The sequence below is a fragment of the Panthera pardus genome, unplaced genomic scaffold, assembly GCF_024362965.1.
Source record: "Panthera pardus isolate Hobbes unplaced genomic scaffold, ASM2436296v1 HiC_scaffold_21, whole genome shotgun sequence".
NCBI lineage: Eukaryota > Metazoa > Chordata > Mammalia > Carnivora > Felidae > Panthera > Panthera pardus.
Window position 1 is genome coordinate 16,159,105 of NW_026526777.1, and position 13,146 is coordinate 16,172,250.

Sequence of the window (13,146 nt, forward strand, 5' to 3'; positions counted from 1 at the left end):
CTATTTTATACTGAGGAATTTTATTGACATTCTAGGTAAATAATTTATGTTTCAGATATTCCTAAGCATGTTGTGAGGGTTAAGTTGCCTATCCCAGCAATATTCCAACAAACCAGTTTGCTGGTGGAACTCATACACAAATGCACCCAAATACTTTTCCACATTAAAAATACTCAAATATAATCTGAAAAAAGGTAGAATATGAGTCACTGTCTCCTGGAAGAGCCCAATAATATTCAGATTTAGTTGGGATGCTCCATGTGTCCACACTCATAGCTCATAATTTTCTCCTTCCTTTTCCCCTCAGTAAATCCCATGGGTATTGTCTCTTCTAGATACTGGAAGTACTTTTACTGATCTGCCAAAGTTCTTGGATGTTTCAAATGTTCTTCTAGTGCATTCCAGGGTTTTGTTTTCAGACTTTCTTTTCTCCTTGGTAGACTTACCCCCATCCCCAAGTTCCCCAAGAACATCCCCAAGAAAGATGGCTATCTTTCTCCTCTTTCCTTTGGTGTGCTCAAAACACTCAGCTGGAATGGAATCCCTACCACACACTTGTCACCAATGCACAAAGTAGATCTGCTTCCTTTTGCTGTATAATTATTATTTCCATTCTTGATATACTTCTTAAGGCTTCACTTGTAACAACACTTCCCTAACAGTGTTTACATCTGTCAGTCAGCATAAAGTACCTCCCTTTCCTCTAGTGGGACTAAAGAATATTTAATTTTCCTTCAGTGTTCCTAAGAGTATCGTTCTTGCTCACAGTACTTATTAGTTGCCTCCATTCCTCCACCTAATCCCACCCCCGCCTCAACCACATACACCTCTGTGGACTCCAGATGCACCTTTTCCCCCTGTATGCTTCATCTGTTCCCAATGTGATCCAGATGCCTTGTATTTCCTTCCAGGGAAAAGCAGGATCTTTATAAGCCATCCCCCGTGAGTCATCTTTCTGTCTTTGTGCCCAAGTTTGTTGTATTTTTCCCCCCTGTGCCACGGTGCATATGGCTCTTCTCCTTCCCAGCACAGACGTATAATACCGTCACCTTCTGTTCTCTTATTCCTGCTCTTCTACGTGCTCCTGGTATACCTTTTCACCTCATGTGCTGCTCGGCTGTGTCATCTTTTCTCATTGCCAGCATCTATTAATATTTCTTGCTTTAGGAGGGCAGGTTGCTTCTCCTGCTTTAGGAGAGCAAGAGATGTTTCTGTTTCTCCTAGTTTAGGTATACCTGACTTTATACTATTGCATACGTGTAGATTTTACTCTCCGGCACTGCAGTGTTTCCCCTGATCTTCCTCGTCCCAGTAGAAATATGTAGTGTTGTGCCTTTCTTTTGAAACAGACTCTAGAGAGGTGCCTGGGTGGCTCAGTCGGTTGAGCATCATGGTCATGATCTCGTGGTCTGTGAGTTTGAGCCCCACGTCGGGCTCTGTGCTGACAGCTCAGAGCCTGGAGCCCGCTTTGGATTCTGTGTCTCCCTCTCTCTCTGCCCCTCCCCTGCTCAAGCTCTGTCTCTCTCTCTCTGTCAAAAATAAATAAACATTAAAAAAAAATTTTTTTAAATAAAAACAGACAGACTCTGGGTTCATCATTTGCCTTTTCATTTATATTCATTATTACATCAGGTAAACACTTGTTCAGTTTGTTAAGAGCAAGGCCTAGTGTGAGTTCTATGCTCATCAAAATGAAGAAGACCTAGTTAATGTGCTGTTTTGTACAATATAATCTCATTCCTAAGATTTTGGAGAAAGCAAATTTCTTATACAAAATTGTTTTTGTGTCTGTCAGAACACACAAACAGGGTTCTGTATGTCTACAATTTACATAAATTATATAGCTATTCCTCATTATACACGAGTTATTTTCTTTTCTTTTTTATAGAGTTTATTTATTTTGAGAGAGAGAGAGAGAGAGAGAGAGAGAGAGAGAGAGAGAGAAAACAGGGGAGGGGCAGAGGGAAAGAGAGACAGAGAATCCCAAGCAGACTCTGTGCAGGTGGCACAGAGCCCAAGGTGGGGCTCAATCTAGTGAACCATGAGATCACGATTTGAGCCAAAACCAAGAGCTGGACTCTTAACCAACTGAGCCACCCAGGCACCCCTCTAACTTTTTCTTGAAGGACCTCTATTTCGTAGAGCCAAGTCGTCTTCTCTCCCTGTGTTCCACAATGACCCAGGTTGTCAAATTCATAAATTCAGTTTGCTTACTCATCAGTGTGACACAGCAATGCTGTAGCAATACACACTCTCCTTTGTGTCCCACATATTTACTTGGTCTTCTTGGTGTCTTGCTTAGAATCTTCCCTTAGGTAGCCACAATGTATACATTTCATCCTCTATGGTATGTGTTATTCATCATTGACTCCACAGAAATTATAAAATACAAACTATGTTCATTAACTTTTATCTCCCAGTCAGGTCTTCTGTCTACATGTTCAGTTCATAGTAATTCTCCTTGGGAACATTGTAACTTTTCTCCCCTGGCACAGAAAATATCTCTACAAACAGTGGTCATCATGGTCTTTTGTGCTGGAAGAGGTATTGTTTTTCTTCTTAAATATTAAGTCTTTAAGGAACCTTGCTCCTGCATCAGTTTCATCCGTTTATGTAGCTTTCAGCTAAGTAAAAACACGAAACACCTAAATTATCCTCTTTCTGTCCAGTGCTTACTTGTCCTTTGTTCCTCAGGGCTTGGGAATTTCAGTGTTCTTCTATTTGAATGCTAAGCTAGTACACTGTTAATTTTTAAAGTATTCATTCATTCTCCAAATATTTATAGTGCACATGTGTGTGCCAGGCAATCTTCTAGGTCCGATAATATGGAAGCGAACATAAACTCCTGCCTTCATAAACCTTACATCTTAAATAGGAAGACAGAAGACAACTGAATGAATAAGCAAAATGCAGTTTACTGTATTAAGAGGCATTCAATGATTGTTGGAAAAACAATACACCAGGGAATTGTGATAAGAAATGTATATGTGGGTACTGTTGTGTGTATTGCAGGGGGATAGGATTTTGCACTTTTACTAGGCACCTAGAGAAGGTCTCAGTTGGAGGGTGAGGGAGTGAGCCATTGATATCTGAGTGAGGAATATTCCAGGTGACAGGAACAGGAATTTAAAGGCTCTAACCTGGGAGTATGCACTGGTGTCAATGGGATACTGGGAGGAAATCGCAGTACAGTTAGTGAGGAAGACGGAGGAGGTAAGTAAGGTTAGAGAGAAGATGGGTTCAGGCTGGGCAGGGCCTTGTAGGCATTTTACATTTCATGAAGTCCATACTGGAGGTCTCTTCATAAATGCAAACTTTATTCCTCGTGGACCTCACGACCATTACTGTTCCTGCCTCCCCTCCCCCCCTTTCTAGGGGCTGCTGACTTTTCTCCAATGGGCTAAAGGACTTTCCCCTAAGGGCTCCCTCCCTTCACTTTCTCCTCTCTTCTCCTTTTCCTTTTCCTGTTTCGTCTTTCACAATTGATCTCAACAAATATGGTATCTTATACTTATTTACAAACCTTTTCCTTCTATCTATGATAACCCCAGGGTATCAAGTTTTCTAAGGACATCGCATTTTTTATTCATTCTCAGGTCAAACAAGAACATGCACACTCAAATGTTTGCTTCAGGCATGGCAAGAGTGGAACTTCAGGACCATTTTCTGATTTCCAGCTGTTTCCTTTCTTACTTGGCTTTAGGTGCATGACATAAATCAGACTCTCTCCTTGTGAACTGTCGGTCCATTTCTTCCATTCTTTTTTGAAAGTTTGCTTCCCGGAGAAACACAACTTTTGTTCACTCTTCTCATGAGTTACCCCTGAGACCACCCCAGGCAGCGTATCTTTGCTTGCTTAGTGCCTTCACTTTGTCTTTGCTTCTCTTCGGCACCCTCCTCACCTCAGGGACACTACAGATGGTTTACGTCTAACTTTGAGTACACATCCTCAATTGTTGTTTGTTGGTTTTTCTGTTAGCCCTCTAGTGGAGTACAAGGGGGTTGCAGAACCCTCGATTTACAGCTAGAAACGATTCCGTGTAGTACAACATTGCTTGACGCATGAAGAGGCAGGGCTTTCCTCTTTGCCGCACATACATAAAGGTGGAGTGCACAGCCGCATAGTTGGGCTGCCATTTGCTTGAGGTGTTATTTCTTCCTCTCTGGAAAAGGAACAGTGATGTGAACTTTTGGGTCACCCTAGGTGCGTTGTTACATTGTCTTTCCCATTTTCTACTTCCTAAATGGTATTCAGAATCCCATTTTCTCTGTGAAAACTTTCTGAATAACCCCAGGCAACCCTTCATTCTTTCTCCCTGCTCTGAGTTATTTTATCCTTCATGGTTGATACTGCTTATTTTGACATTCACCAACAATGTCTAATACGTGCATATTTATTTACACATATATTTATATTTACTTATATTTCTTGTTCCTTCCATTAGGTTGTTAGGTCCTAAGGGCAGAGTAACCCTCTCTCTCTCTCACTCTTTGTCTCTCAAAATCTATTCTGGGGCACCTGGGTGGCTCAGTCGGTTAAGCGTCTGACTTCGGCTCAGGTCATGACCTCACAGTCTGTGAGTTCGAGCCCCACATCGGGCTCTGTGCTGACAGCTCAGAGCCTGGAGCCTGCTTCAGATTCTGTGTCTCCCTCTCTCTCTCTGCCCCTCCCCCACTCGCACTCTGTCTCAGTCTCTCTCTCTCGAGAATAAGTAAACATTAAAAAAAATCTATTTCTTTCTCCTTTGTATGCACAACACAAAGTGATGATTTTTCTTTTTTTCTAAGTTTATTTATTTTTGAGATAGAGATAGAGAAGATAGATAGAACCAACGGGAGAGAGGCAGAGAGAGGGGGACAGAAGATCCAAAGTGGGTTCCTTACTAACAGCGGAGAGTCTAATGGGGGGTTTGAACTCTTGAACCACAAGATCATATGACCTGAGCTGAAGACTTAACCAATTGAGCCACCCAGGTGCCCCAAGCAATGATTTTCTTAAAGTGCTCAATAGTAAATTTTAAAAATGTCCACAGAACATGATCTTTTTATTCAAGTTCTCTATTTATTGCCCTACCGTTGGAACTACTGATGTGTCATCTTAACACCCCATTCCTCATGGACTCCTGTCTCCTAGTTTTTTGGGAAGGGTATTCATCACTATAGACCCAGGAAAATCAACTTTGATCACTTATTTCATTTTCTGTGTATTTTACTTTTCTTGAAATCTTCCCCATGCAGTTGTTTTTCTTCATAATCAGAGTAAAACAACTTGTTTCTTCATCGTTCTTCCTTTCTCTGAGTTATCTTCTTCTATACCATGATACACATACAAGGATAGCTTTTGTAGTTCATGTACCTTGATTTTCTGCAAACTTCAACTTAATAATTGCTCCCCCTTAACAAAAAAAGTGGTTCTTATTCAAGAACATTTTACAAATCTAATGCAAAAGTGATATACATTTCTTGTGAACAATTTGAAAAAATTACCCATTAAAATAGTCTGGAATACAATTTCCTGAAGTTAATTATGCGTGTCTGTCTTGTGTGTGTGTGTGTGTGTGTGTGTGTGTGTGTGTGTGTGTATGTAGTCTACTTCTCTTCATAAATGTATAATATACATCCTGTCTTATTCTTTTTAAATTTTTTTTAATGTTTATTAATTTTTGAGAGAGAGAGAGAGGGAGAGAGAAAATGAATGAGTGGGGGAGGGGCAGAGAGAGAGAGACAGACAGATAGAATCTGAAGCAGGCTCCAGGCTCTGAGCTGCCAGCACAGAGCCCGATGCAGGGCTAGAACTCACGAACCAGGAGACCATGACCTGAGCTGAAGTCGGATGCTTAACCCACTGAATTACCCAGGTGCCCCTACATCCTGTCTCATAAGTCATTTTCCCCATGGCATTAAACTGCCTTCTACTCTAACATATTTACATTGTTTTTCATATTACTAAAACAATGATTATTTATTGGATAAGATATAAATAAGAAAAAGAAAATAAAAATTGCTTATAACCAACTACTCAGGATAAACACTGTTCATGTTTTCATCTATGTAGCATATAGTGAACGGTATTACGTGTCATAATATATTTTCCAATACTAATTTTTAACATATTAGGACAACATGTTAGAACAATATTTTTCCCTATGTATATTGAGTGATTTGTTTGATCAAATTAGATTATTAAATATATTAGTTCCCAATGCTTTTTTCTTACAACTCTGCAATTAGCTTCACTTTAGAAATATTTTGATTTATAGTCCTGTTTTTATTTTTTTAATCTTGATAAATTCCTATCCTAAATTGAACTGCTAGGCTATGATATACGTTGCTAAATTGTCTTCCATATAACATGCATCCATTTACATGTGAATTGGGGTTAGAGTATATGTGAGTGCTCATTTACATGATATCTTGATATTACAGTTTTACCATGATTTTGTTTTAGTTTTTCTTTTCCTTTTTTTCTTTTCTAAATTAAAAGGCATAATGAGCTATCATATTATTTTGTAACTTTATATTTCCTGAAATAATAATGAAATATAAAAATTTTAAAAGGGTAGTGGGCTTTTATATTTCTTCTTTTTGGGGACTGCTTATTCTCATTGATTAGGATATTTTTTTCTTATTTATTTTGGAGTAATCTCTTTATAGCAAAGTTGGTAACTGTCATATAGGTTGTAAATGGTCTTCCTGGTTTATTTTAAATTTACCTTTTACATTTCTCATAGTGATTTCTGATATGTACATACTTTAGCTAATTTACAGATTTATTTTGATATGTGTATTCAGGAAGGCTATTCTATACTTCAGACTCGGTAAACATTCACTTTTTTTTTTTTTTAATTGCAGTGAATTGGGTATATGATGTGAGGTAAGCAAGGTTTTCCTTTTCTTGAAATGATACAAACTGCATTTTCTACTATTATTCCTATTATTCTATATATTATTCTTCACAGATTTGAAATTTATTTTGTAAAATACATGCACGAAATAATTCTTTCAGGTTTACAGCCAGGTCTTACAGCCTCACTCTTTTTTCTCTTTGTCTATTTATTTATTTTGCTTATATAATGTAATTCACCTTTCTTCATTTGATTCCTGGGTAAGTTCATTTTTCCAGAATCAAGATGTTGGTGTGTTACGCTTTCAGCATCTGTGTAGGAAAATCCTCCCTTCCCTGCCCTCCCGCCCCACCCTCGCCATCCCATCCTTAAATTACAGAAGGCCATTGTCCCATCTCACTTTTGCCCATCTCCTGACTTTGTACCATGGTAATCTAGTAAAGACCTCCGAGTTCTGTGTGACTTTATTATTTCACCTCCCATCCCTTCCTTTCCCCCCACAATGCCAAACAATTGTTCATGAATTCATTTTGCACCAACTGCATCACTTGCCCACACTCTTTGTAAACCCCCGAAACCATTATTTTGGCTTCCGGCAAATCACAACTTACTCTTGCGCTGTGTGGCCGAGTACCTGGCCGCTTAGTCTCTTGCCCGGCGTCTTCGTGTCCCGCGCGCTCGGCTCGTCCAGCGACTCCTGCGTGTGCCGGTTCCTGCCGTGTTCCGATTCCGTGTCGTGCAGTCTCTTCCAGCTCCGCGTGCGCTGTGTGCTGTCGCGTGTATCTTCGTGGTAACGGGGCGTTCTCATTTGGGGCAGTACAAGGGTCGTACTTTTCCCTGCAGCTGAGTTATTCCCTTTGTGCCTCACCTATTTTTAAGTCTTTTAATGTACTCCAAGGTTATCTTTAAAGCCCTTTCTGTATCTCAGCTCCTTCACGTTCCTTCCACCTCCACCCGGTGTACGTCAATCGTGTTCTTGTTCTTCGGGCCCAGGTCGTTCACCGGATTTACGGCAGCTACTTTTTGTCTCTCTTCAGGTGAGTCTGCTTTTGTTCTTCACACTCTTCTAAGGATGTTTTTGCTTTTTTTATCCAGGTGTCCTTATTTTCTGTCTCACCTTTTGATAAATGATTTGTTTTCACCTTTACTTTTTTTTTTTTCTCGCTTAGTTTTTCTCCGTATTGTGAAGTCTCTTGCATTTCACATTGCGATTTTCTTTTTATCCAGTCTCTTGTCACCTTTGTGTCTGAAGAGCATTATGTCTTGTTTAATCTTTCATGTTATTGCAGCTGAGCTAAATCACCTTTGCTTTTCATAAATGATCCATTCTCCCTTTTAAACCATAGTAAGTACTTTTATATATATTTACTTTTTAAAGTGATGGTCCATCTGATTTTTTTTTGTACCTAATATTCTTTTATTTTGCTTCAACTTGTTTTATAAGTCTGTCACTCTCCGCATTCCTCAATTACTTGTGGATTCTGTATTTTTCTCTTTTAAATTCTGAAAACATACTGGCTTTCTAATAGATTCAGAGTGTATTATTTTTTTACTCCTTAAATCCTAAATTGCTTTATTAATTAAAAATAATTTATTCAAATGGAGACTTACAGAATACCTATTTATTTATCCACATGCCGAGAACAAAGAGGGATACACAAGAAGTGTTGGGGGAATATTAATCTGGTCTATATGAGCCAGGGAAGACTTTAGAGAGGGTAAGAATTTGAGCAAGATTTAAAGGATTGATAGGTTTTGGGTGGTTTAACAAGAGGAAAGGTTGCCAAACACCACAATTTTTCTTTTATGGTTTAGACAACAATTCACAGTTTTGGAGACAGACCAAACTAAAGTGATTCAAAGACAGTCAGGCACTAACAATCACCAGCATATCAGTTCCATTTATTTTCAGTGAGAAGATAGAGAAAAAGGATACAGGAAAAAATGAACTGAAAAATGACCTTTAAAACCATTAACATGAGGGTAATCCCTTTAAAGGATTACAGCCATATGTCTCAGGTGGTTAGAGAGCTACAACCTTTCTCTTGTCACCACTTTTCTTACTTTCTGAATCCTTGTTGCCTTGTTTCCCCTTTTTATCTATTATGCTACATTCATCATCGACCAATCTGTAAATCAGTGAATACTGTTCAGAAAAATGCCATGTGCTGTGGGAGATAGAAAAAGGACTGCTTTCAAGGAGCTTTTAGTCTCATACAGAAGCAAATAATTAAACTTATGATTTTGAATAAGTTTAGAACATAAAATGAAATGATAAAATATTGATGAAGCTGTAAGGCTGTATGAATTCAGAAAATACAAAAAAAAAAAACCCACCAAAATTCAGAAAATAACTGGTGGTGGAATTAATCAACAAAGTTGTTATGTAGATACAAAAATGTAGCTGGACCTTGAGAGGTATAGGTAAGTAGAACAGAGCAGGAGAAAATTCTAAGGATATTAATATCTAAAGATAATTACATATCTTAGCTCATGAAGTCAGTGATGAGCATGACATATACATCCTTTAACTTGTTAATTTATCTAACCATCAAATAATGAGCATGTTTTACATGCCCAGTTTTCTTTTCAGCTCTGAAATGTGATATAGCGATGAATAAGATAGACAGTGTCTTTGCACAAATGAGGTTTAGATGCTCTGGAGAGGCTCTACTCAATAAAGAAAAGAACAAGTGAGCAGAGAAGCTGATATTCATTCAATAGCAGAAGTGCTATGAAGAACTTAAATAGAATAATGTGATAGGGAGAGAGTGAGGAAGGAATATAATTAGTTGGGTAATTGGGAGCTGCCTCCAAATGATGAGAACACAGCCACATGAAAATGTAGACAACATATTCCAGAGAGTGGGAGAAACACTTAGATAGAGCTTAAGGCATGAATGTGATTGGATTTGTTGTAAGAATGGAAAGAGTCATGGTTGAGGTAGAAGGTGGTAGGAAATAAGATATGAGAGGTAGATGTGCACAGACCATACAGGGCTATTCTGGCCATGAAAAGTGTCTTTGGTCATTGAATGCACCCCTTTGTGAATTGTTTGTTCAAACTTATGCCCATTGTTTTTGATTAAGTGTGGTTTTCTTTTTTTTAAATTATTTAAAAGTTTATTTTATTATTTATTGAGAGAGAGAGAGAGAGCAAGAGAGGGGCAGAGAGGGAGAGAGAGAATCCTAAACAGGCTCTGTGTCATCAGAATGGAGCCCCACATGGGGCTTGAACCCACAAACCTTGAGAGCATGACCTGAACTGAAATCAAGAGTCAGATGCTTAACTGATTGAGCCATACAGGCACCCATTGTTTTCTTATTATTATCCTGCTTGAAGTTTATATAACTTCTTAAATTTTAGGCTGGATAGATGCCTTTTATCAGTTTTATAAAAATCTTCAAGCAAAACATCTTTTTTAAAAAAACATTTACTTATTTTGAGAGACAGAGAGAAATAGAATGTAAGCTGGGGAGGGGCAGAGAAAGAGGGAAACAGAGAATCCCAAGCAGGCTCCACGCTGTCAGCACAGAGCCCGATGTGGAGCTTGAACTCATGAACCCTGATATCATAACCTGAGCCAAAATCAAGAGTTGGACGCTTAATTGAGTGAGCCAAACAGGCACCCCCAAATTATCTTTTAATATTGCTTTTGTCTAAATCTTTCCTCTTCTTCTGGACCTCCCATTACATATGTGTTAGGCCTCAGCACCCTGTTCATATGCTTCTTAAATCATTTCCTATGTTTTGTACCCTCTTATTTCTTTGTGCTTTGATCTGTTTCTATCAAATTTTTTATCTAGTTGACTAGCTCTAATTCTTTCTGCTGTTTTATTTATTGAGGATTTTTTTAGGTGTGTAATTTCTATTTGATATTAAATAGTTGTTTTAAAGTCTCTTTGCTTGAATGTATTATATGGTTATTTTAAAGTCCTTGTCTGTCTACTTCAATATCTGGACTACTTGTGGGTCTACATATATATGGTCTGTTTATTTTTTTAATTCATGATCATAATCCTACTTCTTGGTATGCTTGGTTTTTGTAAATTAAATGATGGATATGGTATATTGACAATTTTAGAATCTTCAGGAAACTCTGTTTTGGCCTGGAGAGGATTTGATTGTTTTCTGTCAGGGAAATAGAAGACAGACAGATCATGTTTAGTGAAGTCAAATCCCTTTTGAGTTTGCCTTATTCTTAGAGTTCAGTTTACTATAGGTCTTAACTGACCTGAGATGTCTATCATGGGATGTCTATCGTGGCCCTTGTTCATTAATGACTCTTGAACTCTATATCCAGTACGAGGAAATTGCTGATGTTTCTGTTTGGCTTTTTGACTTCTTAAAGTTCCTTTCTATTTTGTTGGTTGGGAGAAAGATCTGGACTATGGGTATAGATTTTGAATCATTGACATAGATATGTTAACTGAGGGTTGCCTGGGTGGCTCAGTCAGTTAAGCATCTGACTTCAGCCTAGGTCATGATCTCGCTGTTCTTGAGTTTGAGCCCCACATCGGGCTCTGTGCTGATAGCTCAGATCCTGGAGCCTCTTTTGAATTCCGTGTCTCCCTTTTTCTCTGCCCCTTCCCCACTCCTGCTCTGTCTCTCTATCAAAAAAAAAAAAAACAAAACCAAAAAACAAAAAAGGTTAAGTGAAAGCATGCAGAAAGAGAAGAGTGTTTTTGGACAAATGTGGAAGGATTAAGATGGAAAAGTAAAGAGAGACAGAACTTTGAGGAACACCAACAATGCACACATGACTACTGTAGGACTAAGAAGCAAAATACAGTAAGAAGAGGTAAGAGGAGAAGCCAAGAGTGGAGTTTAGTGGAAGCTAAAGACAGAATTTCATGAAAATGTTCTCTAGTTTCCAAAGACTGAGATATCCAAGAGCCTGGGAACTGTGAAGGGTAAACAAACAAAAGAACTGTGGAGGGTTTATTCACTCTGTTTTGCCAGCTAACAAGTAAGTCTACCACAATTTCAAGGTACTGATAGAAGCCATGAGACTCTTGAGTCAGAATACAAAGGACTATATTGTCTGTGACTAAAAAGACGCCATGAACTTTGCATTTGCATCTGCTCTCATGTCTTCCAAGTTCCGCGAGGCAGTGAAGAGTGGACCCAGGTGATGCTGCACACACCGTGAGTGTACATGACAGATATGGATCTTGACCCAGTCTTTTAACATGTACCATGAGCAAAATTACCCAAATTTTCCTGGGAGGGAGATATTATCTCCACTATACTGGGTAGCAAATAACATGCTTACTTCTAAGAAGACATGGTATATAGAAATCTTTGAAAAGATATTCCACAACAAAAAGCTATCAGTGTCTCTGTTCTCAAGATGTGCAAAAATATGAGAAATTCCTAGAACACTGTCTCCTATAAAAGGGAGAGACAAAAATAGTTACCAACAAAACTAATATTTATTTATGTATCTTGTGCTATTATTTATCTCATTTACTTATGAAAACAACTCTTAGGTACTTTCCCTTTTTGTCTTCGTTTTACGTATAAAAGTAGATACTGATGAACTTGTCCTAAGTCCCATAGCTAGCAAGTGGCAAAGCCGTATCAACTTGAATACTCTTTGAAGTCCTACTGTGTCCTGACACACGGTCTATGCAAAAAGGGTGTAAACCACATTCATTGGCTATAGTAACATCATGGTCACTGGTGACTTCACTGAATGTCATTTCAGTGGAGTTCCAGGGACAGAATACAGATTAGAGCAAATTGCAGAGTGATTGGGGGCAGGTATAAATGGAGGTAATGTACACAAAAACTTATTTGAGATGTTTGATTGCAAAGAGAGAGTAGAAACAAAGGACTCAAGAAAGGATTTTTTTTTTTTTTTTTTTAAATTCTGAGAGTTGTTTGCTTGGCTATGCAGGGGAAGGAATTTAAAAAGGAAAAATATAACATGGGAGATGGAAGGGGCAATTGACAATATTTCAAGAAAGAAGGTCAAAGAAGATGAAGTCCAGTGTGACACATGGAGAGATAGGAGAGCCAGCTCCTCTTCCATTAGAACAAGAGGATTTTGCAGCTGTGCTGAGGTTGAAGTACCTATTTGATGGCTTCTCTTTGATCTGTGAGGTGGAAGGTAAGGTCATCTGCTGAGTTTAAAATACAGGTGACTGAAGAAAGCGGTTTGATTTTGAGAATGGAGTAGCCCTCTGTGAAGAACAGGCGAGAGAGTCTACAAGGAGTAGCATGTGAGTTTCTTTAGTGGTACTCAGGTGCTGTGCTGCGGAGATGGACAGACTGGGCAGCTGGGTGGATCATGGT

General features: G+C 38.6%; 1 long non-coding RNA gene across 1 annotated transcript in view; it reads right to left on the reverse strand.

Annotated features, from left to right (window-relative positions):
* LOC109276567 (uncharacterized) overlaps window positions 1-7,538 on the reverse strand; it is a 32,104-nt gene extending 24,566 nt beyond the window's left edge. The window contains exon 1 of the long non-coding RNA XR_002084728.2: window positions 7,457-7,538. This is a non-coding gene — a long non-coding RNA (uncharacterized LOC109276567). The remainder of the gene's footprint in view (window positions 1-7,456) is intronic.
* Between the last annotated feature and the right edge of the window lie 5,608 nt (window positions 7,539-13,146).